Raw genomic sequence first — 27698 nt, 5'->3', positions numbered from 1 at the left:
TGGAAAACCCTGAGAGCGGCAAGCGCGCGCGCGCGAGGAAACGTTTCTCGAAGAAATGGAGCGACTGCCGAGATGACATGTAAAATGGTTGAGTAAGGAGCAACGGCAGCGCAGATAAGGAAGAGCGAGAGAGGAGGCATGCGTAGATATACAAAGGCAGGCAATTGGCAATACGGTGAGACACGGAAGATAACATAAATGTGGAAAGAAAGATTGGACTGCGAAGGGTGGGGAGAGAGTGTGCGTAGCTTGTTCCGGGGCCGCATTCATGGTGGGCCGCGCTTGCGCACACTTCCGCGAGCACTTCCTTCCTCTTTCGAGAGTGGTGCGTTGTGTGCTCTGTGTGTATGTGAGTGTTCGAAAATGTGACGCGGGAGGCCCGAGCAGGTGGCGGTATTTGGGCTTCTATTTCCGTAGACGGCCAGATGGAATCCGAAGATAAAGTGCGTCTCGTCACGAACTAATCGATCCTTTTAGCCAGAGGAAATAATTGGAGTACGTTTCCATTTCTTTTTTTTTTCTTCTTATTTTTGTTTCTTTTGCTGCTGCTGATGGTCTTCTATAGGGTTCCGTTTGAGAGCGAGGCGTTTACATTTTCAGTTTGTTTGCTTGATTTCTTGTCGTTTCACGCTTGAATACTGTAATGTTACATTTACGTTCCCCGTATTAAGACGTCAACATAAACGTCAACAATTCCTTTTCTTTTCTTGTCTTTTAGCTTTATAATATTCTCGCAAGTCCTTTGGGTAATGTGCACCAAATGAAAAAAAAAAAACTCTGGGAGAAAGTGATACGAATAATAATAATAATAATAATAAAAAATAAAACGTACATTATTGAAGGAGCCTGATCAGCCTATAGACGCACCGTCGTTTGAAAACGACAAAAAAAGAATTTTAGTTGAGCCGGCGTGGTCACCGAGCCCTCAAACATGAAAATTAGACTCATAGAGATCACTCTATTAATTGCTTTGGCAACAGTGCTAGCGTGTTCTCTGTATGCCCAATTTATTCGTCAGAAATACTGAATACTGAGTCATAATGCATAGCTGGGTTCTAGTGCTTGGTGTTGCTCTAGAGTACGGGTTAACGAAGCACGTACTTCTTTACGTACATTATACACTGACCATCTCAGTAGTTTGCAGCCAGGACCTAAAGGTGACGGCCATGTTACAAGCACCAGTGTGAATGTAGTTATACTTCTTCTAACCTGTGAAACCTGGCTGCAGTGAAGCTCTCGCAGTTTTGGAAATTGGTTTGGAAATAAACTTCTAACACGGGGCATTTTTGTTGATTTTAGCAAAGCATTTGACTGTAATAATCATGACATTTTTTTAAGATAAACTTTATGTATACGGTATAAGAGGCAATATGCTTAAGCAGATAAGGTCATACCTTGAAAAACGGCAGCAATCTGTATGTGTCGGTGGTTGTAGCTCCAGTTTTGAATACATGAGATGCCGAATACCCCAGCGCAGCATCTTAGGTCTGTTTCTTTTCAACGTGTTTATAAACGATCTTGTCCGTATCTCCAAGAAAGCAAAATTTATAACATATGCCGATGACACTAGTTTATTTTTATCTGGAAACTTATCCGATGAACTCCTGCTTGAAGCGAATGTCATATTAGAAAGCCACCATAAGTGGTCACATGTAAACAGCTTGAAGATTAATTATACTAAAACAAAAACGGCTATATTTCGTTCAATAAATCGTAATGTTACGATATCGATTCGATCCCACTGTTCATTGGAGACTACGCCATCGAAATCCTAAGTAAATATAAGTCTCTTGGCGTAATATTCGACGAACATCTTAAATGGGCTGATCACTTCCGTTATCTTTCTCTAAACTTGTAAAAATGTCTAGCAGCTTTTTTACGAGGTCAAGCCTTGCTTCCCGTGAAAGTTAAAAGAATGAATGTATCATTCATTATTTCATTCTCAAGTAAGCTACTGTCATATTGTGTGCGGAACTGCGGCTTGCGTGCATCTAAACCAACTACTACTACTGCAAAAAAAAAAAAAGAAGAAGAAAAAACTATCCGCATAGTTTCTGGCTCAGATTACCTAGCTCATACTAGACCATTGTTTATTAAACATAAATATCTCCCCTCCATCATCTAGAGACCTTTACCATATACTACGCACTATGAATAACATTACCTTACCTCGGGCTAAGTTCATAATCCAACTCTCATCGGTGACACTAACGCACACTCATAGAAGCATCAGACGCAAAGAGAAATAGCATCTACCCCGACTTCGCACAACGCATGGCTCCCAAATGTTACATTTCCTGGTTCCTAACACCGTAAACACTAACAAATGGTACACAGAAAATGTGATCCAAAGCAAAAAAGAAAAAAAAAACGATTGTTCAGCAATATTTTGAGAATATGGTGTGCTTAAACCCAAATTAGGTTTTTTTTTTGCCACGGTATAAAAGGAACAAAGAATGCTTCGTATTTTCTTTAAACTTTATTTACCATATCGTAGTGTTGAATTGCATTAAGGTTTAAGCCTTCTTTTTCTGCTACACAATTGTTTTTACTTTTCAGTGCATTATATATTTTAATTTTACTTTCGCTTCACATTTAATTTTATTGCAATTCTGCATTGTGTACGGTTCCTTGATTCATGATGTAAGTGAACTTGTACAAACTTTTTTTTTTACCCTCCCTGCTGCCATTTTGTAAATAGGCCCCGGAACCCGACAAGTTGCTTCAAGGCAGCTTTTTGTCCCGGGCCTTTTTCTCTTGGAGAAATAAATGAATCTTGACCCTTGATCCTTGAATCTGAAAAAAAAGAAGTTCTTTTAGGCGCGAAAGGGAAGTGTTGGACTTTACAAAAACATCCCTGCGAGCGATCATTTCTGACCTAGGAAGATTGTGAGTTCAACATGATTATACCAATGCTCCACGATCTTTCGGAAAAATCGATATTAGTCAGCTCGTGTAGCGTAATCTACTCAGGAGCGATTGCGCTCAGTGTTACCGTTGGTATAGCTAAACGGAGCGTATACTGGCTGACTACAGCGACAACCTACGCAACCGCGACTTGAAAACATTATTGGAGTGCCGCATGACTCGTTGGCGGTGTTAATCAGCAGTTCCTATACTTAATCATACGACGTCTGCTGATCTGTGAGGTGATAAAGGCGGTTATGTGTTATCGCATAGCCTGCTGATTCAATGTGTCTTGCATGAGAGCGTGGGACAGCTTGAGGGTGTTCGCCACTGTTCTGATAAGTATTAGGTACGCATCATCATAATCATCATCATCAGCCTAGTTTTGTGACCACTGCAGGACTAAGTATAGCTCACGTTAGTTTTTCTATTTTTGTGTCATAGCCCTGAAAATGTAGCCCACTATTTTCTTCTATAAGTAGGCTGCCCCGCGTCGTCCGATTATCCTCCAACAAACAACCCTACATAAATACTTTTGCCTGTAAAGCGTGCTTTGCCTGCTTAAGAGGCTTTGTTAGAAGAAGCTTGCTTTAAAGGTTGCGCATCATGAGGAATATCTCCGTATAAAATAAGGTTTATAATTAAATTCCCGCGATAACGACAAAGTAACCAACGTGTTTGCACAGGGACCAAAACATAAAAAAACGTTTGGTCGTTGTATAGTCAGTGATGAAATTAAAATTTTCAGCAACGTTTTACCTGACCAGCTGGTATGCAAGAACATTGTTGGACTGACGCGCATGTTAGGTGCAGCGCTGCGTGGCGTTGTGCGCAATGCAGCTTTTGTTTTCTTCTTTTATAGTTTCGTGTCGAACTCTCAGCAGTCACTCGTGTGTTAATCAATCCCGATTTACGCCAACTAAGGCTGCGTGAGCAACGTTTTGTTCGTATGGTAGACTTAGCAGTTATTATCTGCTCGTAAAAGGTACGATGTGCTTTCCGAAGCCTTTAGAAGATTATTTCGTGCGCTGCGGTGTATGCGTAACTTTTTAATGTATATATATATATATATATATATATATATATATATCTTGTGGATATTCGCTTTACTTGATCAAATACAAGAAATAAATGACGCCACTCTGGGACAGTTCCCAGGTCTTTTTCTCAGATTTTTTATTCACTATAACCTCTTAAAAAATTCATTATATAAATCCATCGGAATTCATAGCTTGAGGCTAGTTAGAATTCTTTCAACTATATATAGAGAAAAGAGCATATCACATACTAAAATGATGTGTCTATACAATTTTTTCAACGAACTATGACAAACCAAGCCACGACATAACACTTATGTTACACTTATACAAGCAACACATTCTTATGAACAGTGCATGATATATTGAAAACAAAAGAAAACATATTGCAATTGAAAATGACAACAGAAGAAGATTTCCACACAAGTGAACTTAGCAACGACGTAAGATGAAAATATACAATGAGGTCAGTACAACATAGATATATGTATTGGAAAAGCACTTCTTTTTCTAGTTGCGAGGTTTTCAAAGACAAACAGGCTAAATATTATTTAAGAAATGTCTGCTTAAGGCCAAAGGGAAATTATTACTGTGTTTTATTTCTGGTGGAAGGCTATTCCACACTACGACTCCATTAATTGTAATCTTTCCTTTGAATAGGCATTTGTTTTGCATTGATTGAGGTAGTTACCTGTAACTTTGTTGCGGCTTTTACAGCCAGAATATGGGAAAAAAAACTTATGGATACACTGAATAGTTAGTGTGGATAGCTGGCGTGGACCATTATTTCAGTTTGTAGTGACGTAGAGTGTTGAACGGCATGATGTTTAGACTTTGCAAGAGTAGTAGCGTATGAGCAGTGTAAGTTGAAAAGCCCATTGAGCGCATAGCTGTTTTTTAGGGTTATAACTGGTTCTAAATAAGTGCGGTATGTGTGACTCCAAGTAACTATAAAGTAAGCTAAATGATTGTGTAATACGTCAAAATAAATAATACGCAATGTTTGTAGCTCGTACATATCGCGGCATTTGTATAAAAGAAAGCAATCTTTACTAAGTTTCTTGAAGAGTTCGTCGATGTGAAGTTTCCAGTTAAAACGTCCGTCTAGTAAGACGCCTTCGAAACAAATTCCTAATAAAAAGAATCGAACGCGTCGTAGAGCGTACGAACCCTAGTTTAAGTTAACAGCTGCTTATTCAACTTCGTTTTAAAGAACACGCAAACGAATCCTGACTTCGTTCTTCCACCGTCTTTCTTAGGGCAATCCGGACAAATCGGGGGCTGTTTTTTTTTTCGATTTTTTCAACGCCGCCTTTGCGGCCAGCCGCCAGGTGCGCAGGTAGAGCTGGGCGACTCGGTGTCTGAGCAGAGTTTTCTCTGCTTGCATCGATATCCGATGGCGATCGAAGTGGTCGTCCAGTCATGATAGCGCATCCTCCGATCGAAGGCAGCGCACGCAGCCTTCGTTAGCCCGAGTGCATCGGCCGCCTGCAGCGCTCGCCGCATTTGCTTTTGGCTTCGTTATAGCTCCTGTCTACGCCTGTTTTTCGGTGACTTCCGGGAGCACTCTTCCTCTTTTTCCCTTTGCACTTCGCTGTTGGCCCTTTCCTTTACTTTCTAGATCACCACTGGAGTTTAACCAACGTGCTCCGTTTTTAAGAAAAGAATATATCCAAGCTACTGGCGGTCAGTTTTGATATGTGCAGATTTATATCAGGCCATCAGGAGTTGATATTTTCTTTAAAATTTTGTTAGGCTGAGAAAGTGAAGGATTAGTTTGCTGATCTCTATTCTGGGTTTATTTTCTTGGTTCATTAGTCGAGGGTGGTGTATAAAAGAAGCAAGTCGGAAAGTTGGTAAGGGGCAGCAAGTTAAACAATGTGGTTAGCGTTTGTGAGAGAGCACAAGGGACGTGAGACGTGCAGGAAATGATTCTAGCAAAACGCCGTCGTGTGATTTCAGTGCACGTTGCTATTTTGTTTCCTTGCGGTTTTTTCTGCAGTTTCATTGCCGAGTTCTGCATCGACTACGCAAGTCAGGACTAGTCGACCGAGGACTGAGTCTCTTTCTCCGCCGTGTCGTGGGTGCACGATCTAGTACGCGTATTTTAACAAGTTGCTTCAGCGTTTTCTATAATCTTCTCAGTTTATTTGTCCACCTTTTATGAATGCAGAATACTTCCTCTCTTGGAGACGCTCCTGCACCGTTTAAGTGATGACTTCAGGCCACTGAATTTGAATGTATTATATTGCTCGTGTGTTGCATCTTGTGACGCACCTCTTTTGTGTTTGTGACGCACACTGTATATACCTTTTCAGTTTTCATCGTACCCATTTAGGTATAATGAAAGATTGCGCCTTAATTTCACCTTTAGCTCTGTGCCGCTCTTTCGTAGCCAGGGGAAAAATTATATCATTTTGCAAAGAGATATTTGACTTCAGTTAGGATTACGAACGCATACGTCCATGTACATCAAACTACCATCAATTTGTGGCTGATGATAAAAAAGACCTTTAAGTTGGGCGAAAGTGTGTGACTGTGACGTGACCACATGTGTTCGGAGAAACCCTTTATGGGTTACAGAGCAAGCTGGTTCGAAGCTTAAAAAAATAGTCCATAATGTTTTCTTTCCTTCTTCTCCATAAGTTGCGTGACCCAGACCTTTTTTCGCGCACACGTCATGAGCACAATGTCGCATACACTGCATTGCACTCTTAGGCGGTCCACAAAAGCGGATTCACATAAGTGATCTATAATCGCTTAATCAATACTTCCACCTACTGTGAAATTGCTTCTCAGCAGTGAATGGGCGCCATGGACACGTCGTGATTTGGTGTTGGTGACGCTATGCTTGCTCAATTGGGAGAGTTGGTTTGCGTCGTATGAAGCTGTCGTTTATAAATTACATCGTAGTGTTTAACATCCTGAAACAGTACAGTAAGTTTGGGGGACGCTATAATGGAGGGCTCCGGAATAATTCTGACCTCCTGAAGTTCTTGCATTCCGCCTCTATGCTAATTGAACCCTCGATCTAGCTCTCAGCAGCACGACGCCGTAGCAACGAAGCCACCTCGGCGGATTGCAGTTTACTATGCTTACAGGGTGCAACTGGTGGGTTGCAGCATTGATCGCCTTTTTTTTATCTTTGTCCTTCGGTAGGCTTAGTTGTGGGGAAAGTTGTGAGGAAGAGTGGCCCAAGTCTTAAGCACTTAACGAAATGGTAGAACGGGGTCATACGAAACTTGACGCGCACGCAGAAAACTGACCCACGGTGCGCTGGTATACGGCCCACGAAGCGAGTAATTGCGATATCGAGAAAATAACGTTTCCAGCAGGGCGCCACCCGCGGGCGTTTCGGGCGTTCGAAGGTCGTCGGAAGCGTCTAATAATCCTCGTACGAGTGGTGCCAGACGTGCGTCGATTCGGAGGCGTCGGTACGTGTAGTTATCGCGTAAAAGAGGACCGCTGAGAGGAAAGAGATAAGGAAAGGAAAACGAAGAGAAGACCAACATTAGATAGACGCATCCGGGAACTCTGGACTCGGAGGAAAAGAGCCCTCCGAGGAGGCACGTTTCGAGGGCCCCAGTTTTGTCCGTAATAAAACGGCCGCTCCTCTATATCGGCGGCAACTAAGCCGGCTAGGACGCGAAAACTTTGTTTCAGGGCCGGAAAGCAAGGTGAAAAACACTGCCATGGGCAAGGCGCGCAGACGAAGGAAGCAGAAAAAGGATAAGAAATCATTCAGCAGAAGAAAAAAATGTAGAAATACACACCGAGAAGTAAACGGGAACAACATTGGACGAACGCGCATTTGCAGAGTGCTCATGGGAGATGTTGGCGGCCGTAGCCTAGGCTAGGGTGGGAGGGGGGGGGGGGCGGTGTTTTTATGTCCACCGCTGTCGGCATCGCTCGGCACTGCGTCGTCGCAGCCCCAAGCACTACGACGCCCTCTACTTCTCTCCTGCGCCTGCTCTATTGCCCAGCCAGGTTTCCGATTGTTCCCGAGGCCATTCCTCCCGAGCGCACCTGGGCAGCGAACAAGATGGCGTCGCCTTGATGCTGCTTCCGCCTCGGTGCCGAGAAAACAGTCTTGTGAACAGGCTTGAGCGGCACTCGCGCGGTGACCCTCGGGAAAACGTCTAGGGCTTCTTTGCTATCGCTTACTGAGCTTTTTCAATGCCCTCTCTGCGTTCTGGCTTTGTTGCTTGCTTTGTTTGTCTCGTTTATCTGTCGCCATCTGCCGCTGTTGCAAGCCTCTATCGGCATGTGGCGACGGGTAACCGGGACGACAAGGCAACCGACAAGGCTTGAGCGCAACAAAGAGGCAGAGCAAAGCGTGTCACTTCTTTCTCTAACCTCGTTCTCCTTATGTTCCTCTCTAGGTAGTAATTACTGACAGGAGAGATTGTATTCGTATGTACTTTAAACATTTTCGCTATGGCCACCTGGCGCTGGCGCTGATATTTCCTCTCTCTACCGTATAGGATCACGAGTATACGGAATACTTGCGTCCGCTACTGGAGTGTGTGTCTGCGGAGATGTCGCACAGCAGAGCTTAGAACGGTCATGTCGCAAAGGTGCCTCTCGAAGACTCTGGAAGAGGTAGGAACTATGCAAGGGAAATACCGATGGTTCATTATCTCGCGACCCTGTTGGCTCCCCTGGTACCGGGGGAATGAAGCAAGCCTTTTTAGATGTGCCTTCCCAGCTAAGCAACATAAAGCAACAAAAAGCAACATCTAAGCAACATAATGATAGGATTACATCTGGAAATCAAACGTGAAAGTTCTCGGGGAAGAGAGAGAGAGACAGAGAGAAATAACATTTATTAGTCACAAAGGAACTAAGAATGAATGGTTTCCGTCAAAGCTGGTCTGTTCCTAAAGACGTTACTGCTCTTGCATCATTATTTGACGAAGCGCACGCGCAACACATACTTTTTCGCGGTGGTGCTTAGATAATAAATAATTATTGCTTCTGCTTCACAGGGCTTGTCACCAATAGCAAAATACGCATTTATTTTTCTATAAGACTGTACCAATTACCCAGACCAGCTAAATGATCTTGCGCGAAGTGCTGAACAATTCCATGCGAATCAGCGTCGGACTTTTCAAAGAAGCGTCTTGCCTGGAAGCTGTAGCGGATGCGTGGTGCTATCCACATCGCGGGCTAAGCTGATGGGAATCATGGAGTATTAACGTAGGTCACGCTGTTCATAGCAAACAGATTTGTGAAGCCTCATTGCTACAAACCGCGCTGACCCTTCTTATGGGCACACAATTTACTTGTAAAGTTAACATACACAACCTGTAGCTTGTTCGTAGACTTCTCAAGAACGTGTTTTCCTTTTTTTATAGCATTGTCCTTGTGGATGAGCAATGTAGATTTACTGCTTAAAGGCAAAAATTTTTAAAAAGTCTATATCTTAGCTATTTCTTTTAATTGTTCACTGTAGTGAATTGCTGTGGACTGTCTGAACTCGGTCGATCACAGCATGTCATAGCATCTGAAACACTGCAAACGTCTTTGCGGATACCCACATGATTTCTTTTTTTTTTTTTAAATTGGTGCGGCATTACGAGAGAAAGAAAACAAGAGGTGAAAGGAAGAGAGGTTAACCAGGCCAAGTGTCCAGTTGGCTACTCTGTACAGGGGTGTGGGGTAAGGGCAGAAAAGATGAGAAAACAAGAGAAGATAAAAAAAGAGCGCATCAGCTCGCGCACGCAGTAAGTATTTTGATCAGCCCCGTTTCTTGTAAAAAGTACACTAGCACTGCGAACTTGATACAGTGCGGCAGAGAATCGGAATAAACGGCCAAGGGGCCAAAAAAAGAAGGAAGAGAAAGAATTGATCTCTCTGAACTTGCGTAAAACACTGACTTACACATTTTAATGTTTAAGTCTGTTCAAGCTATCTCCTCGCCCTTTTTTTTTGTCGTAAGATTTACATCCTCTGTACACAAAAGAGCGCTAAACTTTCTTCCTCCGAAAGTGCAAAGCTTTTCTTCGTGTCTTGTTTCCTTTCCAACCATCGCCACTATGCCTCGTCCACGCCCGAGGTTCGATTACTGAACAAATGTTTGCTTAGGGCGCGTGTTTGATTCTTCGAACCAGTGTTGGGAGCCTCGGCAATGGCTTGGAGGAAAACAAACCTTAGAAGCTGTGTGTTTTGCTTCCTCTTTCGTTTACCTTCTATCCCTCATGCGTTCTCGTTTGCTTCACTCTCTCTCTCTCTCTCCTCCGATATCGCCCTATATAGCTTCGGGCATTTGTCACCCCCTCTCTTACACTTACAACTTCCTTTTTCGTTTTTCGTCTTCGCTGGCTGTACCCCCCTGTGTACCGTGGGGGGTCGATTCGTTATTTCTTTCAGCTAGCAATGTCTCTCTTCTTCATTTCCGTTTTTATAACCTTGCGCAAGTGCGACTCGGGCTTAGCGTCCACCGCATTTGGAGAAGGCGAGATGAAGAAGAGTGTAGTCCACTGTTCTCTTCGGTTTGGGGGCCTGTCGCCATCACAGCACCCAATCTCCCCTCCACCTCCCTTCCTCCCTAGCCACACGGTTATTCTGCGTCCACAAATTCGTCGCATTGCAATATACGTTCCAAGAGCCATGCACACCGCGTGCGCGTCCCCTCCCCTGGCGCACACTGAACCCACCTTCGGCTTCCTTTAATGCCTGCGGGCGGAAATCGAGCGGAAAGCAAATGCCGGGGTTCCTCCCGTGCTTGTAACCGTGACAGCCCGAAACCGCATCATCTTCATCGCTATGAAAGACCCGAGTTCTTTTTTTTATTATTTTCGCCCCTCCTCAGACCCTAAGGGCCTGTCGGAGCTTGCTACTAACGGTGTGTGAGCCGACGAGAATGACGGGAGACAGACGCGGCGCTGGGAGAGGTAGGGTGCAGCCGAATTCATTGTCTGGAATGCCTGTGTCGCTGGCTCGCTTACCGGTCGTCTCGTTGTGCGAGAAGATCTTCGCCGTCGTCATTGCCTTGGGGAAGTGTGTTATGTTTCGTTCGAGCGTGAATGCGCGCTCATGCGTCTCGTTTATATCAGACTTGCGGGTCTGGAAACGCTACACCTCAATACACGCTATGTTTTCTTTGTTTTCGAATGAGCATCCGTGCGTTTGGTGAGAGACTGCTTGGCGAGCTCACGAATAAAGCTGACATCAGGAGCTCATTCTGAAGTAATGCAAACGTGATGTTTTGCCATCAAAAGAGAACGAATGCGCGTCGTTATAGAATCGCTGAGTGAAGAAAACAGGCCGTGGCTCGGTGTTTCCTAGCATTCACGCAGAATGCTTTTTTTTTCTGGGTTAGCGTTGGTTTGATCGTTGAAATCATTGCGTGTGCGTGTGAGCCATAAACATATTTTTGAAACACGTATCGTAGCTAAGAAGCTTGAAAGAAGGAAGGCTCAACTAAACTTACTGCAAATATTTTCTGATAACATTTTCCAACGGGCCTAAATCAGGCTATTGTTGTTCTTCTTCTAACGAAACGTAAAAAAAAGAAATAAAATGTAAGGCCGCATTATTCGCTGCGTTGTTCAGTTGAGAATCAGTGACTATGTCTTGCGGGAGCTGGTATTTTCTGATGAGCGCGTTCGTAGAGCACTACAGTGTTGTTTGACATTATCATATTTCGTCTACACCACTTACAATATCATTAAAAACTATTACAGACATCGAGCTACGTTTTTCGCAACACGAGAAAATAATAAAAAATAACTCAGGCCCTATTTGTGCCAGCAACGATGTACTCTTTCCATTTTTGCGAGAATTTCTCCAATCTTCAACATATCGTCTTTAGCTTGTTCGATTTTACTCTCCTCTTATAGCGCTTGGAAGCTACTCAGACCGAGACAGATCAAAAACGCCTCAGGGGCAAAACACTGTGGCTTCTTCGCGACCACACTCGTAACATTCACCCTATATCCTCGGTTTTCGCATGCGACTCCCCGGGTCATCGAGGCGAAGAACTCTGCCGTCTCGCGGAGGAGTTGACACCACACCTCGTCTGTAGTCCGCACTTCTCTCAAGTCTCGATTTTATATCTCCGGCATTCTTCTCGACACTCCGACGCCGCGTCAATATTTGTGGTGTCGCGGAAAGGATCTTTGCGCGGAGATTGGTGTCGTCGCCGATATATGAAAGACCGCGCGCAGAGCTTCGCGTCTGAGCAAACAGCGGAGTAAATGGTGCCTCGAAAATCCTCGCGCTCGCTAAGAGCTCGCCGTCCTCAAAATTTAGGATCTTGGCACCTCGAAACAAGTGAATTCACTAGGCTATGGGTGAAGCTGTCGTTCTGCGAATACCGCAGACCTCATATCGAACTAGGCTGTTGTTGATTTTTGAGGTTTGATAGTTGATTCAGCGTAACGTAAGGAGACGGAGACAACGTTGGCGATTAGATGGCAAACGGGGGTAGCCGATATTTCAGTTGAGATTAAGAGGAGAAAAATGGAGTTGGGCAGGCCACGTAATGCAGTAGGGCAGATAACCGATGTTCTATAAAACAAACAGAATGAGCGCTTAAGGAAAGGAAGCCTAGTCGACGATGTCAGAAAACTAGGTTGTGGAATGAAATTAGGATATTTATGGTCATAAGATGGGCGCTGGACAGAGGTAAATGGAAATTTCTGGGAGAGGGCTTTGTCCTGGCAGTGGGAATAAATAGGCTGATGATGATGAATTGATCCAGCGTTCGCAACAGTAATGAGACTATGTTCGAATATAAACATAGATTTTCAGTTATCCTATTAAAATTCTGCGAGTTTAGAGATCGTGAAAGGATTGTTACGAATGCTGAAAGCGGATAAATTTGTTGCAGGCTGAGTGCTATACCAACCATTCGGTTGGTATATCACTTTTAGTGGGACGAGCACCGAGTGACACTCTTTGTTTATTGCGCAGCAACTTCCGGTTAGGGACCGATTTCCGGTTTGTCACAGAGGTGGGAAAAAATTAAAAAATAAATCATAGAAAAAAAACAGGTAGATATCGATGGTTTTACTGATTGTTGAGGATAGATATGACATGAGAGCACAGGCTTTGTACAATAAAGAGCTAAATGAGGGTAAGGAATAATTATAAACAATATAGGAAAGTCTAATTGCCATACGCCAAAGCACACAATCGTACACTTTAGATACCCACCGCATCAGTACAGGTTTGGCTCCATGTGCGTGGTGGTTTCCCGCCCGTTCCGTTCGCCATGGAAGCAGACGACGAGGACGCCGGGCCAAGTGTATTGTGCTGTAGTGTAGTTTACATCAAGAATTCACCAGCATCATCTGTGTCTGTGTTGTACTTCACTTTAATAACATAACATTAACACAAGGAAAACAAGAACTTAACCCAAACAATACACCAGGCTACACCAACGCCAAGGTGCGAGGGCCACTAGTAGACACCTAAGTCAAGGATTAGGGTCGTCTCTCATTTTTGCGTTCGCATGCAAACGCGTATTCCGTTTCTTTTGTCGTTACGCCCAGCTGACAAACAAGTTTGCGGTCTTTACCAACACTCTGTCATATCAAATGCGCCGCTTTCGGAGCGAAGCTCTTGTTGCGACCATGAGCGTTAGACGGTCGCGAATGCGAAGAGGTTGCGAACGTGTAGTTGGTGCTTCGGCGTTCGACGATCGATACAATTTCGCGGTTTCTTGAGGCTGAGCGTTGCCACAAGAATATGTCAGAATTCTACGGTGGAGTAATGAATCAAACATTTAATATAAAGGAACCAATGTATCAAGAAAGAACAGCGGTGACTGCACTTAGATAGAACGTTACTTTACGTTTCAGGATGGACCTGTTTTGGTGAAAATCGTTGAAAATGATGGTTTGCTGTGGTAATCGGGAAGGAGGTGGGGGGGGGGGGGATTATGTGAATTTGTGACCCTAATCAACCACTCTATGCTCCACAACCAGCTACCGGCGTTGCTTGCCAAAGCAGTGTTTAGTAAACGCCCTACTTTTTATGTTTGTGAAACTAGAAGACTCATTGCCAGTCGTTTCCTGATATCCCGCAATACCAAATGCCTTGCCATAAAGAGAAAACCCTGCAATACCCAAACACAGTTCGAAATAAAGCAACATTACACTAACTTCACCTTTATTCCTGGCCATGGATCGATAATATGCGAGTACGAAAAAGTATGCAGATTCCATGGTCTGTAGGCATCAGTGTACGCTAAGCTTCCTAGGGATAGCAAGGTAAAATGACGCATTATTACAATAGACGCTCTGCAGATTTCAGTGACGAACGCATACCTCAGCCACCACGGTGGACCTTGCAGGGAAAGCGGAACTTTTATTCAGCATTAAAACGTGTTGAGTCACAACTCAGAAAAAAAAAACAATAGCGCGAAAAAGGCAAAAACAAAACAAAGACGTGACGAGTACACAGGACTGGCACTTACTTTCAGCTGAGGTTTATTGAATAAACGTGATATTTAACAGCACCACGAGGCAAGCAGAGGGTATGACATTCAGGCTAATGCAACAAAATATTAAAGAGTCACCAGGACCCCCAAAAACAACCACACCATAGCCATGAACCATGGCAGAACCGTGCGACCCAGTATATCAGAGGTGATAGCCGACAATTGAGATAGCACAACACGGAAGTTGCTTTAAATATGTGAAGGTAGGTTGACAATGAATCATGAATGTGATACCATCTACTTATCTCTTGCTGTACTTAACTATCGCGTTTCTTCAATGAACCTCAGTTGAAGTAAGCGCCAGTCCCGTGCACTCGTATTCTGAGGACATTGGAAGTGTTGACAACTGTTGTGTCTCTGACTTCTCCACAAACAATAGATTGTCCAATTAGCAAAGGAGGATAACAAGGCGTAATATTATCAAAAACAAACAAATGATCCGAGCATTGGGTGCACGTTAAAGACCCACAAGGGATCAAAATGAATTAGAAGTCCTCCACTACAGAGTGCCTCAAAATCAGAACGCGCCAAGAAACTCAAAGCGCTGGCTTGCACGTGGGAAATTGTTAAGGTTGTTCTATTCAGCCTTTTTCAGGCATGCATTGTGGCCTAATAGAGTAGCGGGCTTCTCTGCCGGGGTACCGGGTTCGAAGCCGACCATCAGAACTGGCCTAATTACATAATTAGGCATAATTATTTAATCAGCTTCTCAAATATATATTTAGATGAAAAGTGTCAGTGGGAAACTTGTAGAGCAAAATGAAAAACTCTCCAACTCCCAGTGTGTGTGCGTATGCGCGTGCGTGTGTGCGTGTGCTCTTTCTTCTTTGTCGGGTTTTACGTGCCAAAACGAGTTCTGATTATGAAGCACGCCGTCGTGGAGGGCTCCGGATTAATTTTGACCACCCGGGGCTCTTTAACGTGCACTACAACGCAAGCACACGGGCGTTTTTTGCATTTTCGCCTGCATCGAAATGCAGCCGCCGCGGCCGGGATTCAATCCCGCGACCTCGTGCTCCGCAACGCAACGCCTTAGCTAACTGAGCCACCGCGACGGGTGTGTGTGTTCATCTCACTTTTACAAATTCCTGGTATGCATAGGAAAATGTGGTCATTTCGTGTGCCTTGAGAGTCACTGTTGCTGTTTTGCCCTGCGAGATCAAGACCTAGACGGGAGACTCCCTCGTCCTTTAGTCTTGGCTTGTAGCCAATACAATGAATTGCCTGAAAAAGTGAATAGGGTTCACACTTCTACCTTCAAAACCAAGGTATAATATGAGGCACGCCGTAGAGGGCGCCTGCGGATTATTTAGACCACCTGGGGTTCTTCGTCGGGCACCCAATGTACGGTGCACGTGCGTTTATGCATTGTGTCTCCGAAATGCACAAGAAAGCTGTATACACGAGCTTGTCGCGCGAGGCGTGCTTATTATATTTGAACACATGAATAACTTATAGTCGACTACAGGAAAAGCTTCTTTTTATGCCAAACCTGGGTGAGAAAAACGCGCCACCGGGAGGTTTTCGGAGTCACGGTCACACTGCTGGGTTGGGCGTTTGCTAAAACAAGTTGTTCCACAGAAAGAATGCAGCGACGCTGATAAGATAAAGCAGTGATGCCTGAATTGCAGCGTAAGGTGGAAATGGCCTTCAGTTCTGCTTTAGTAGCTTATAGAAGTCAGTAACGCAAGTGAATTGATAACAACGTCACCACGGATGCCTCATTCTTTCATATATTTCTGATGTATGACGAGGCGACAAGATATCTTTACTCACGTCTCTCTGCCCACTAGAGCTAAATGTAAACAAAAGTCGGCAAACATGGACGAAGGGTAGACGTGCACAATGCCGTCACGAAGTCGTCATCCATGCTTCTTCCCTTCAAAACATCGTTCCAATTCCCCTCGTCGAAGATGCGTGCTTGGCCTCAAACGAGATATTTCGTGGGTTCACTCATCCATCTATTCGACTCAAGTGTGCTTCAATGTATGCCAATAACAAAATAAGCACTCGATGTGCCGCCTGTCACACGCTTTAAAAGTCGACGACCTTCATGAGGCCGACTCGAGCAGCTTTAGTGGCACGGAGAACCCGCAGTAAGAGAAAAGGAAAAAAAATAAATGAAAAGGACAGAAAGGAAATAAAACCAACAGGGCCTTTTCTATACGCGAATCTCCTATGCACGGTTTTATATGGTTTCCAAACCATCAATCTCAATTTGAACTGCATGCAAATGACTTCACATTGCGGGTGAAAGAATGCGAGAAAAAAATAGATAGATAGAGCTTAGCCGGCCAAGAAATACTGTCCTGATACATGAGCTCACAAGAGAAGTCAAACTTTTTCGTAGAATGATGGTTAGCAGAGGAAATGGCGGTCACGCTCCGTTATAACACTTAGGTCGGGAAGGCGGGCTTAACTGGAAGGCACGCGTCAAACGTTTTCTGTTTTTCTTTTTTTTTTTCTTTGTGGAAGTAGGATGAATGACTCATCGACGGCTTCTGGATCGTGCATTACTTGCCAGAATGTGTTACCTATTTTTGTTTCCCCACGGGTGTCCACTTATATGTACGATGTGAAGGTGAAAGAAGAACCTGCAGCGCTTGTTCCGTGCCTACCCTTTTATTTCGTGCCTGTCTGTATTTTTTTTGCGCTCTTTAATCATGCGAAAAGGAAGAGCCTGCAGCCTCCATTTTTTTAAAGTCTTTGGGTCAAAGTTTAAGTTGTCTCTATACGTCACTGCCTTTGCGGAGATGCATTGGGTCGTTAAGTAGAATGAATGAACACCGCACTTATCCAGTAAACGGGAGCCCCCGCTGTTTCACTTGAGAACTTATGCTCTTATGGCGAGTGTGAGATATTGGGCGTAGAAAAATGCATGGGGGGGGGGGGGGGGAGTGAAGTATTAAGGGGGCGTTACATTCCCAGCATTGTTGATAGCCACGTCTCTTATACTGTAGCAGTGCCTAAACAAGTTAGCTTCTCAATTTGACCGCTGCCGAGCGAACGGTTTAATGCAGGACGAACGACTCCCGCCGCTTGGTGCGAAGATTGAGATAAGTTAGAAGAATTTTCGGAACACTATGGTTGTTTGTCGGCAGGCAATTGTGAAGTGTGGTGAAATGACTTTCCACGAATATCGCAGTAAGAGTTACTGCGGAGTAAACTCCTTAAGACACTAGTTACCCTCAAATTTAACTCTTTAAATGCTGTACCGTTCCCCAAAATTGAAATTGAACTGTGCCTGATACCTTAAATCAGGAGTGCTATATCGTGTCTATTGCTCCGGCATTTTTGTTCCACCTGTACTTCCTGATGCCTACTATGCCATCGTCCTTGCTGTCACGTTTTGTGTCTACACGTTTCACACTGTCTTCTTTTGGTTATCTTCTTCGGGAATCTTCTCTCTATGATCATTTTATGTATGCAAATCTAAAAAATCCAGGATACTTCTCACTTCTTCCTAGTTCATTGATAAAGAAAGCATGCCCTTTATCAGTTTTAATCATTTTTGGGTACTCTGTGATGCAAGATTCACATACTGGGGGAGAGAGATTATATTACAGATAAAGCGGAGAGATCGGCCTGAGCTGGTATGCACTCTGAAGTCGCCATTGCTTCAGCGCTTTTAATACCTAGCTCCCCTCCGTACTTAATCTACGTTGGTCTCTTAGCTAGAAAAATTTGAATGCTCACCCGCGACATGACGTTCTCCATGAGGAACACACGAAGTTTTCAAAGCAACCGACTGCTCCACCTAGACTCTTCTCTTCGCCTCCACATCCCAGCCGGTCTCTGTCGACGCGAAGCTACCCTGCTTTATGGAATATGGCTAACCTTTATGGTAGCCTGTACGAAGTCTTTTGCTTTCACAATCGATTGGGCCGACGACGCCTCGTGTGATGACTGTGGTAGCGAGCAGACTCTTCAACACCTTCTCTGTGACTGTCCTCGCTACAATTTACAGAGACAATTGCTCGCAAGCGCAAGAGCACGCTTGGACCAAAGATCGTTAACAGAAGAAACTGTTTTAGAATGCCAACGTCACAAGACATCACAGCGGAGGGCGACGAGACCTCTGCTGCAGTTTTTAAATACCACAGAATTGGACAAGCGGCTGTAGCCTGAACTGATGTTCACAGTGCTACAAGTGCTACTGTGCTGTGCGGTGATATAGTATGCGGTGACAGTGATCGACTGTGATTGTGTATCTGTGCTCCCTTTCTATCTCTAGCTCTACTTTCCTGTCACTTTACCTCCCCCTCCCCTCTCTCCCGAGCGTAGGGTAGCAAACCGGACCTTCCCCTCTGGTTAACCTCCCTGCCATTGTCCTTTCTTCTGTCTCTCTCTTTTTTGTGTAGAGCTCGATGTCAATGCGCTTATGGACAGCACTCCTTTCATAAATGTGCTTAGCAAACAAAATGCAGTAACTTTGTCACGTGGTAGCAATTCTGTGAGCCATGAAGTGGCAACGTGGCTATGACGCACTGCTGATAGAAACTAGATGGAAGCCGTCTGGTTCAGGAATAGCAGTGGGGAATGTAAACATGTCGGCAATAGAGATTAGTAAAAGGTGATTGGAGGCTTGGTGGAAGAAACGCAAAAAACAGACGGCTACAAGAACAAAGCTTCCAGTAGTGGTTCAGAAAGTTTGATGCTGGGAATTCTCTGCGTGTTTTTTTTTTTATTTTTTTCAAAAAGGATAGGTAGGACATTAGGAAAAATAATAAGAGCTTGGTGACGCAACCCACCACCCCGTTTCGAAGGGGACGCTCACAGCATTCATCTATTCATCCTTCTGTGCCGGTCACATTTTGAATGGCGTGGAATGCATAGACACTCGTGTACCGTGCTTTGGACGCGCATTAACAAATTCTGGGTGGGGAAAAATGAATTCGGAGCTCCTTTTCTAAGGCGTCCATCATAACCCACTGCGGCATTCGGGATTGAAAAAACCCCGCAATATAGACCAATTCTTGCTTCGATATGAATAATGCGACGGTGCAGGCTTTCGTAGTCACATTGTTACGTTTTGCCGTGCTCTGGCCGCTTTCGTTTGAAATGTTTGACTTGCGCCTTATTTCGTTTTTTTTTCGCCCGCACTAAACGTTTTAGCGCCTCAGGGAGCACGAGAAGAATTACTCATTAAGCAACTCGCGCTCTCATGTGACGGCTCACCGTTGATCATGTCGATGCAACGCGCTTTTTGATAAAGCAAATGTGCTGTACAAACGTTGTCAGCACAATTCCAGAGAAATAGTCAGAAATTTCACGATGCAAGATGTACCACACGTGCAAGACAGCTATCCGTGATGGTCACGCATAAAATCCGAGATACTCCGCTAGGATTGAGAAATAAATGACGGTACGCTGTGTTTCGATGTTTTCCGCAACTATGCGGCGATTGAGAGCAGCGTTTTGTGCATTGCCATCTTGCTTACGTTTCAGTACTTTTGTGCATTAGGCCCCGCGGATTAATAATTAATTTTTGTGCGCAAGCCACGCGCAGCCATGTACATGCAGGTGAAACGCGTTTAGTTGCATTGTGTGCGCCGGCTCTCCATGAACAGTACGAATAAATTCGCATTTATGGACGCACCTCTGTTCAGGTGTGCTGGTAATGTCCGCAGCTTTCAGATAATGCTGCTTTCAACTCATTCGAAGCGTACTGTCGACACATTTCCCTTTACAATACATTGAATTGTTTTTAAAGAATCTGCTTGTGTATATTAAATGGCTCCGTACATCCACCGACACAACTAACCCGAACAATAAAGATCCATATCTAGCGGCCTAACATTAAGAATGCTAAATTTAAGGAGCAAAGCTGGAACGTTTTGAAAGGAAAGTGCTGTAAGTTAAACACCATCTAAGGCACTCCAACCAGAGATCTCCATCTCCGTCGGCAGGAGAGAGAATTTAAGAAAGGAGAATGCAGGGAGAATAACCAATTTGCACATGGTTTTCTACCCTACACTGGGAGAGAGAGAAGCCCGAAAAAACACGAAAAAAAAAACGGAAATGGACAGGTTATGCGCTAGCACACACACACATCAATATCGTTAACCCTGCAATTAAAGGCGGTCTTGCAGCCCAGTCGTTTTTATAAAGTGCAGGAGCGGCTTTAGTGTCTCTCTACGCTAATGACGGTCAAGTCCATGGGTCCCAATATTATTTCTTCTGCGGTCGCTCTGTCGTCCTGTCTGCTTCGAGCAGCAGGCAAGAGTCCGCCTCTTGTCATCAAAAACAAAAACAAAAAAAAGGGGGGGGGGGGGCAGTGAAAGACGCTTAGTGAGTGTTCGCGTTAAGTATTACGGATGTTGTATAGTAGGTGCAGCCAAACACGAGCAGCAATGGTCAGCCGCGGCCACGCGCTTCGCGAATCCATGCCGTTACCTGCAAGTATCGATTCTTCTCGGCGCAAAAGAAAGCTTTTCGAGAGTACGGCACGGGCGCGGTATGTTTGCAGGGGGCGGCCAGCACATATACCGCCGTTGCCTGGCCCCACCGTCGGCACCGCCGCCTATACGTTTGTTTCAAGACTCGGCTATCGAGCTGTTCTTCCCGTGTTTGGATTTTCTGTTTTTCAGTGCGTTCTCACGCGAGAACCGCGTCGGTTGCTATTTACAGTACACGGGCCGCGGCCAATCGATGGGAAGGAACCGAATAAGTAAGAACGCGAAAAAAATATAAGATAAAATAGGAAGGTAGGAACTCATTGTAACGCGGGGCGAACGAAGATGCTCTCGCGGGCGCGTGATTCGATGGCGGAGGAAGATTGTGCCGTATAACTTTGTGCCAGACGGCGAGAATTGCGGTGGGGCGCGCAGATGGTAATATGATTAGACGGGAGAGACGTTGTTTGGACCCGATGTCAACTGAAATCCTTATTTTAGACTACTGCATGCACGGGCCATGGTACAAACGTGGCGCTTTGCACTTTTCGGCAAACGACAAGCGTGCTTTCGTTTTTCATCCGCTCTAAGATCGTTTGGTCGTCAGGGGTAGGAATCAAAATGACCCGTTGCCAAGACATGGTACTCCCGTGCTAGATTGAAGTTAGCAGGCGGCCGCTTAAAAATAAATTACTTGAGTTTCCTCTTTTTTTTTTCCATCGAGCCCCAATAGAGATTCTGTTTTGGCTCTTGGATGCAAAAAATTGATCTGCTGTCTCGAGAACGCCATTCCGAAGCGGTAATTTGTTCTGTAAGAGCTCAACTCTCAATGATTTCTCGCCTTCCTCATCGTATTTAACGCGATCACTCAATGCATGCTCTCCTTCGTCCTTCAGTCACTCTGACGCTGTGATCTCAATCATCTCTACTGTTCTGGATGTTAATCATTGAAGGAACAACACACTATCTAATACAGCATTTCGCTGTTGTAGGTACTGGTCCGGATAGTAGCGAAATGTCTCAATAAGATCGACTTTTCTTTCGTGAGCAAGAGCAGAATTGCAAGCAGAATTGCCTCAGAAAGACGTTGCCAGTGAACGAATAGCGAAAAAAAAATTACGAGGGCACCTAGAGTGTTGTTAATGTTCTCAGAATGCCGTTCAACTCTGCAAGTACTTCAATTGCAAGGCAAATGGTGCACCATCAGAGCTGATGGTGTCTTGCATGTCCGCAAGGCACGGTATATCGTTGTGGTCGATCGACTGCTAAGCATAGTATAGCGGGGCCATCCAAGCGCCGTTTGGGCGGCACCTTTTCCTCTCTCAAAACCTACCTTCCATTCCACTCCGATGTACACTAGCCGCGGCCGCGTCTTAGACTAACGAACAAACAGCGTGGCGGAACTGAAACCACGTAGCACTGACACTGTAGCGCACTCTCTTTGGCGACAATCGAAGCGTACGCGCTCATCTCGAGGCGAGTCGCCTATTGATCGCCTCACAGCGGAGGCAATCATCTCGCCAGCTCGCTGCATGTCGTGTCGTCCGCTCGGTGCAGGCGTATGTTGCACCTCGGACGATGTCGCTGAGTAGGGAAGGCCTTGCGAGTTCTTTCGAAACCTGGTCCGGGCATCGGCGAGACATGCGCGACCGTGTAGCGGGCATCAGCCGTCGACAAGGCCCGAGGAATGTAGCGTAAAGACGCAAATATTACCGGCTCTATAGTCAACGCTGCTGAAGCAACACGCAATCTTCTGTGAAAGCCAACTAGATGATGCGAGGCTTCATTATGAAGCAAATGACAGTGCTCAGCGATTGAAACGCCATACTCGGAGCTCGTGGCTTTCTGTCGCTTTTTACGCCACCGTTAGGGGATGGAGACACCGAGCCGGTGCATTGTGGTATGCGATGCAAGCGATATAGACTTTGTGCCGCATTATGACTGTATTTGGCTCCACAGGCGACCGCCCAGTGCTCGCCAGTGAGGCAAGAAACACCGGCAGCCATAAGCTCCGAGTGTCACATTTCAATGGCGGAGCACTGTACTTGAATTTCGTAGAGCGTAATTGTATGCGGTGTGGCTTATTTGAACGGTGAGCGTAGGAGACTTGATGGTTTAGTATACCGATGCAAGAGCAACGCTTAGTGAACGATGTCCGCAAGAGAGTTATATAATGTGCACATACTATTTGGTGGGTATACGTGGTAGGCGGGTATTGGAAAAGTGCGAAAAGAAAAAAAAAAGGAGAAAGAAGAAAGTACACTCAAGAGAACGGGCGTTGATTGCTAACTGTATTTTACTGAGGGGACACCAGCGTAGTGTAGGCTTTGTTAATTTCAACATGTACATGTGGTGACAGATGATTTAATGTGCCATATGTTTCCCTGTCAGATAAAGAAATAACCTCATTAGAATAGTTGTACTAATACTGTCTTGCAGTTTTGCATTAACGTGTTTTGTTCAGTACAGAGCCTCCGGGGTTACACAAAATGTTTAGAAATCTAGAAACTATACGCTAACGAGGGCCTTTGACTGCTCGATTAGTGTGTCCTAGCTAAAAGCGTGATCGTGTCCAATAAACTTGCTGATTGAATCATTTTATTGAAACAGATGGCTACTGTGGAATGAATATTTATTTTTATTGCTGAGCTGTCTCAAGGTTCGTAGTTAACACTGTGCCTGAGATGAAATCAACGAAACTGTCTCTCTTTTTATGTTTTGTTCTCTTCAAAAAAGAAAAGAAAAAAGGCAGTTTTGTCATTTCCTATAGGACAACTTCAGCTCAGCCAAATCATCACCAAGCTCGTAGCCTCCGCCATTATGATGGCCGACCTACATTTCAAAGTGCCCCACATTGCCGAGAGGACGAGGCGGATTCCTTCCTTGATTCCTTCCTTCACCCCAGCAAGCGACGAGTATTACTCTTGGAACAAGCTTCCCACGTTATCCACGCTGCATTTAGGTCTCTCTAAATTCGCGTCGAAGTGCCTATTTATACACGACTTGCGACGCGCACTCCGAACGCAGAGGAAGTGGCGCGCCACTTTAGCATGATCACCCCGGAGGCAGCAAAAAAAAAAAAAAAAAAAGTTATGTATTATATGTGTGTCGCTATAGGGGGAGACGACAAAAGCCCGCAGGCGTGTACTCTTCATCCATCAGTGCGTCGCACTACCGCCAGACGCCGAGAACCCCCCCCCCCCCCCCCTCTCCGCTCTTTTGTTCTCCTCGAGTTCCGGAAGACATCCAATTTATTTCATGCCACGGCCCTCTCGACAAGGAGGGTTCGGACGGGGAGGGCCACAGCGAGTCAAGGGCAAAAGACCGGGCCGACGTGCCGGGGTGCGGGCGCTGAGAGGGGGAGTAGGGGTGGGGGCGGGGGGGGGGGGGGGTAAGGTCATACGGAAGGCGATCGTCTAACCCTCTGCTCCCGTCTTGGAGCTCTCGTTCTTTCCTTTTTTGTCCCTCTCGTCGCTTCTTCTCTGCTGCCGGTCGCGTCATCGTCGAAGGCCCTTGTCACGCCGAGGACCTCGGCCGCTTGCTCATTGTCGATCGCAAAAACAAACGACGGGCCGCCGCGCGCGTTGCTATTCCCGAAGTCTTGAGGCCGCCGGAGGTTGTCGTCCTCGTCTCAAACTCGAGAGCGCCACTTCTTACGAGTCGCTCGCTCGGCGCGCAGGGCTGCGTAATGACGTACGCGCGCTAACAAGGAGGTCATTGCTGTTACACGTCAGTCGCTATACGGAGCTCCCTCTTCCCCGCATTTCCCGCGCCTTTTCCAACCGCCAGATTTTGTTGCCTCGGTTTCGACGCTTGGATCTTCCCGCGCGTTTGCTTGATGTGATTCGAAGTGTCGTGCTTGTCAGCGGTATGATTTGCAGGCGGTCTAGATTGTTAGTAATCGACATTGTTTTTACAATGGGTGAAATTGCTAAAGTGAGCCTTATGCTATCCTTGGTTTTATGAACAGTGGCGAGATTTTCGGTCGCTCTGAATAGGAGGAGTTTCGCTCTACCTGTTTACGGTCTGAGTGCGTAAGCATTGGGATATTTTACTGTAGGTGAAAGAAATGTCCGTGAATAAACCATTGGAGCTCTGAAACAGAAAATCTTTGTGTTAATTTTCGTAAAATGTTAAACCAGTCGTGCTTGTCGGTTACCAGGTCACATCAGCTTTCAATGAGCGATTGTGAGTGCCTTGTGACGTTCTTGGTCGAGAACATGACTGTGGTGTAAATGTCTTTCATAAACTCTAACGATGGAGTTACGACGCAACCTTAATTTAAGAAAGGTATGCGTAGCTGAGCTACTTTCTTAAAAATCATTTTATACAACGTGCAAATATCATTGCCAGCTTCTCGCTAAAGAAATATCTGGACACATGTGAACTTCTAATGCGACTGTTAATGTTAACTATTGATGTTTCTATATGAAAATTATGTAACGTACGTTGTGGAAAATCAGTTCAGCGGAAATCTGCACGGTAGACGGAAATGTATTAAACAAAGAAACTGCCACTCACCCGATAGTACTAGTGCAAAGCTACACAGGAAACAAGTACGAATTTTTCTTAATAAAAGTTTGAAGTTGAAGAAATATTCCTCTTGGTCCCAGAATATAAACGGCGAACCAATTAAATTCTCGGGTGGTCGCTATTCCATTTGAAATAACTAGGAGTACGAGGCCGCAGAACAAAGCCGAAATAATCGACAACTCAAAGCACAGGAGCACTGAATGTGGCAAATTATTTTGCTGGAATAACGTAAGCCGAAGGAAAATAAATTAAATGGAAAAATTGTCAATCAGCAGCCGGCAGCAGCACAAAACCCTTGTAGTCACATGCCACTTTCGCGTGTATGCCAATTTTCTTTTTTTTTTTAAGGTTGGCTGAGATTTGATTGCCTCTTCGAGGCCGTGATGGCGCCTGCGCATCATGAGGTAATCGTAAAACGCTACATCGCAACGAAAGTCTACGATGATGACGGGCTCCAAAACGTGTTCTTGTTTTTTTTCTTCCACCTCGAATCGCAACTTCATCACCATGTCATCTGACCAGACGACTTTTCTTGAAACCCTTGGAAACAAATTTTACGATGTCGATATGCACTGCAAGAACATCCTTGCAAACTAGGAGAGCAACCTCTCGTTTCATATTTACCTGCATTTTCGACAAATATACTGCCAACGAATGGAGCACTTTCACTGTGAAGAAGAGCAAATGGAATCCATCAGAGAGTATGAAAACTGTATAAAATGTAGTTAAATTATACATTTGTTTACACGGCAAACAGCTTTCTGCGTCATTGAAGAAAACGCTATGAGAGCACAGCACGTGTATCAAATCGGCTAAAAAGTTTTACATCCCCATTGGTCCATATTTCGACACCTATACTGCCACCATGTTATAGAAAGAAAACTTACGGCGTGAATGCTTGTATTAAGCAAGGTAAAACGGTGATTGGTGAAAAACGAATTATTAGGTATGTTTAGTATAATGTGGCTGTATTGAGCCGAAAAATGACGTTCAAAATAATTATGCCATTGTACTATAATGGCATCATTGTAATTGTAAATGTAAGAAATGTACTTACATATTTAGGAAGGAAGGAATGAGGAATAGATTTAGACGTACGTTAAAGAAGCCCATGTAGTCAAAATTATTCCGGGGTTCCCCAGTACGCTTTGCCTCCCAATCAGATCGTGTTTCCGGCACCTAAATCTCCGGAATTTATTTTAATTCTACTTAAAGTACTTAGTCTGCTCTTCCAGGGTATGCGCTGTAGAGAAGCAGAGTATTCAGCAAAACATTTTGCGTTTTATGTACAAAAACCGTACATTTGTACTTATTTTTGTTTAAATTGTGTAACGCAAGTGGTTTTGGCGCTGACGAGCAACCGCTTTTTGTGCAGTTGTTGCCTGGAGTTCACCGGGAAAAAAGATCGACATGAGGAAGCGTCAGCGCTGCCGGTGCCCTCTAGTGCCGCCCTTAACCACCAGTATCGGCGGCTGAGCAACTGGACGGCATGAGGCGCGGGTTTTTCAGAATGGTGAGCCTCTACAACTTTATTAATTCTCGTTCTCGTTGTTGTCTTTTTTTTTCTTCAGGACACAATTAACAAAATCTTTTCAATGAGCGTTATTTGCGCGACGAGTGACCGGAATGGCTAGCCGACGATGCAGCATTTTGATGGCGTAGTCAACGTCAGAGCTGTCAGGGAAATACAAAACTGCGTCGTATACTAATACAAGCAGCAAAGGTGTGTAAGACGCGAGATCGCCAATCTGTTTGCTATAGATACTGTTTGTATACGCTAACTCAGCAAAGAACCTGAATGCAGTGACCACTAAACAGCCTTCGTAACATACTGAAGTATATTTGCAAAGGCTGCGCGGAAAATTGGATGCTTGACGGATTGCCACATCTCGTAAACTCTCGGCGCCTGTAGTTAATTGGCGCCACTTTTCGGTGCTAGTGGCTGCAGTGCTTGACGTGTGTATAATAAATCACTGTACACATGGCACGGTGTGTGATATTAATTAGAACTATTGCACAAGTGAAATGAGTGAGGAGCTACACACTAGACATAATCTGTTATTTCCGACGTCTGTGCGGAGATAACAGATTTGGCGAGAGTGCGGTGGCAGGCAGCTTCTTTCAAGATAAAGTTTTAGTAATACTTGCTCTCACAACGAAACACCAAGGCAGAGCCGTCCGTTTACTCTGGAAAATCCTAAAGACTCGCGTAGGCTGGGAGTGCTTTGTACTGGGTAGATATCGGTGCTTGTCATAAAACGCTGTTTATGAAACATGTCCGCGATACTGTTTAGAGTAAAATCAAAATTTTGAATTCAGCGAGCAACAAAACTGCAGTCGCATCCCGCCGTGCTAAGTAGGCGGATGACTATCCTC

At 44.9% G+C, this 27698-nt stretch overlaps 1 long non-coding RNA gene across 1 annotated transcript in view; it reads left to right on the top strand.

The window, feature by feature from the left end:
• LOC125947589 (uncharacterized) overlaps nt 1-27698 on the top strand; it is an 87949-nt gene that overhangs the window by 27519 nt on the left and 32732 nt on the right. Inside the window, exon 2 of the long non-coding RNA XR_007468415.1 lies at nt 26698-26835. This is a non-coding gene — a long non-coding RNA (uncharacterized LOC125947589). The remainder of the gene's footprint in view (nt 1-26697; nt 26836-27698) is intronic.

The sequence above is a fragment of the Dermacentor silvarum genome, chromosome 8 (genome assembly GCF_013339745.2).
Source record: "Dermacentor silvarum isolate Dsil-2018 chromosome 8, BIME_Dsil_1.4, whole genome shotgun sequence".
NCBI lineage: Eukaryota > Metazoa > Arthropoda > Arachnida > Ixodida > Ixodidae > Dermacentor > Dermacentor silvarum.
Note: the sequence above shows the minus strand (reverse complement) of the source record. Positions and strands in the feature narration are given on the sequence as shown.